Genomic DNA, 3,328 nt, shown 5'->3' on the forward strand with positions numbered 1-3,328 from the left:
ACTCATAGATCTTCAATTTTGTATGTGGATCATCTCGTAATTCCAAGTATATTGGGAGAAACATGCAACTACATTTGACCTAGTTTTCAGCACATTTATGAATGTAACTTGTGATGACATTTGTCAACTTTTGTTCCACAACTCTCTTGGCTTAAAAACGCAATACACGACTATCGTATGACTAAAATAACTCATAACATAACCTTCTTATCATGTTAAGCACCCTATTTTTATCCCAAAAGCACATGTTATAATGTTCCCAACTTGTCGACTTTCGACGAAACATATTTTCTTCAATTTGTTTAGCTTCTATGTCTTTCAACCCTCATGGTACTTGTTATCCATGATCTTAGTAACCTCCAAGGCAACATGATTAACTTACTTTATGTACTTTCAAAGATGATCTCATTTTTGAGCTTACAATAATTAACTTACGACGTAGTCGCACGTACAAAAATATGGGGTGTAACAAAAACAAGTCCCATAAGAGTTTAAAGTCTATCCGGATCATGAATACCCCATACACGCACACACACCCGTCACCTTGCACGTGCGTCACCCCCAACACATCTCAAATATCATAGTTCACAGGGTTAATTATCCTTAAACCAAGTTTAGATATGTTAGTTACTTCAAAAAAGCCAAATGATTAAGTTCGAGAACCTCCAAACTACAAACCAAGCGTCTGATTCAAGACTAACCTATCCAGATTACAACCATACTTTGCACACAAGTCCCAAATGACAAAATGATTTTCACGACCCAAAACCAACCGCCGTGATGGCGCCTATCGTGGAACTAGGCAAGCCAACTACCCAACCAGGTCAACCAAATAAAAGCTTTGAACATTTAACGGAAGCAGTTAATATTTAAGAAAACACCCTTTAAAAAACGAAATAAAACCACAACGCAATACAAATCTCTCCCAAAAATCGGGGTATCACCGAGTACATGAGCATCTATACCATGATACAGTCTACTACAATGTCTGAGGAATAAGAACTAAAATACAAATAAAGATAATGAAGGAGAGTCAAGGCCTGCGAACGCCATGCAGTGACCTCGATAGTCTTCGAGATCTTGACTCCTCACTCAGCAGCTGCCATAACCGAAAGCACTTGTATCTGCACACGAGGTGCAGGGTGTAGCGTGAGAACAACCAACTCAATAAGTAACAAATCCAAACTGTGGACTGAAAGTAGTGAAGAACTCAACCGACACAGTTCAATATAGAAAATAACTACAGAAACGTAGACATGCTTTCAAGTTCGATATATATCTAAAAACAATAAAGTGGATCAACTCTGAATGATATGAAAAATATAACTCCTCTACTTCTACAATGCCAATGCACATGTTGTATGTGACGCACCATGCTGACAGCCTCATGTGCTCACACTCTCAAATGCACAATCACTCGGTACTATATATGGCCCATACGGCCCAGGGAAGCTCTATCCCGGAATACATACATCACTGACCATCAATCACCCAGTACCAAGTAGGGCCAATCCAGCCCGTGGAGAAGATCCATCTCCAGGTATATAATGCTTAGGACAAGATCCATGTCTAGGGAAGATCCATCCCTCAATAATATCAACAGCGCTCACTGGGGTGTGTGCAGACTCTGGAGGGGCTCATTCAGCCCAAGCGCTATCATAAATCAGTATAACCCTTGCGGCGTGCAACCCGATCCCATCAATGCCACTCATAATCAGGCCATCGGTCACACTCAGTCATCAATCTCTCCAGTCTCTCTCTCACGGGCTTACAGTGTCATGATACTAGCCCGAAAACAATGATATGATGTATCAATAAATAACAATAGAGACTGAGATATTATATGAAATGAATGAATATGACTAAGTACGAAATATCAATGAAATCAGTAAGACAACAGCAAGAAACGACCGCTATGGGTGCCAACAGTACCGGCATAAAGCCTAAACATGATATCTAGCATGAGTGATAGCTCAATTACTTTATCACATGATATCAACAAGATAGAACCATTATACAGTGCAATGGAATCGACCAGGTCATAATTCTCACAGTGCGCGCCCGCACGCTTGTCACTTGGCATGTGCGTCACCTCAATACCAATCACATTACACATAAGTTCGGGGTTTCGAACCCTCAAAACCAAGTTTAGAAGTGTTACTTACCTCAATCCGAGCATATCCCTACTCCAATACGTCTTTGCCTCGCAAATCGGCATCCAAATGTCCCGAATCTAGCCACAAACAGTACAATACAATCAATACGGGCTAAAAGAATCAATAAAGACAATAATGCATAAGAAAAGAGACACCAAGACTGCGATAAAGAATGTATTTCTACCTCGTCTCTCAGCAATCAACTCTTCTACTAGCCTCGGCTACTGATAACTGGGTCCGACACCAGTATCTGCAAAATTAAGTGCAGAGTGTAGCATGAGTACAACCGACCCATGTACTCAGTAAGTATCATAACTAACCTCGGCAATGTAAAAGAAGTAAGAATTATAAATAATACTTGTTATAACCTGTATAGTTTTATCACTTCAACTTGTACAAAACAATGATGTGATCAAGTCATAAAGTATAGAAAGAACCCTATGTGTGCGCACACAAATACTTAAGTTCTCTGCTCGGTCAATGATATAGCATGTGTAGATGATATGCAAATAAATTAGGAAATTAGCCACGAAAACTGCAAGTAAAGATAAAATGCAATATCCAAAGCAAACACTGGCCAGATTTTCCTCAATAATTACATATCCGAACCTAACCACTAATCAGTTTCTTTCTTCAAATCCGCGTGTACACCATCAAGAGAGAAACATGAGAGGGTGGCCCTAAGGGGATGGACGCATACCCACAGGCTGCACGGACAACTCACGTGCTAATAATATCACCCGCACGAACAACTCACATGATGTACGGATAACTCACTTGCTAATAATATCAATATCTGGATCTGCACGGATAACTCACGTGCCAACTCACGTGCCAATAATCACAATTCGCCTGGCGTGGCCACAGGCTACCAGTCCGGATCATAATGAACAGAAAGCTAATATACAAGAATACATGTACATGGTTAATGATTATCACGTTTCATACTCCTGGACTGGTATAAATAACGTGCTATAGTGTAGGCATGTTCAATGTGTTCTATCACAGCTAGAACAGACAATTTCATCACGAAATAGCAATTCATCCGGTTCAATCGGGAGAATAACCTTGACGAAATCTCAAATGTAGTAAAAATAGCTCAAAGAAGGGTACGAATAGGACTAATATCACAGCTTGAGGCTTAGCAATCAATTCAAAACATGTCATAGCCT

This window comes from Nicotiana tomentosiformis, chromosome 12, assembly GCF_000390325.3.
Source record: "Nicotiana tomentosiformis chromosome 12, ASM39032v3, whole genome shotgun sequence".
Lineage (NCBI taxonomy): Eukaryota > Viridiplantae > Streptophyta > Magnoliopsida > Solanales > Solanaceae > Nicotiana > Nicotiana tomentosiformis.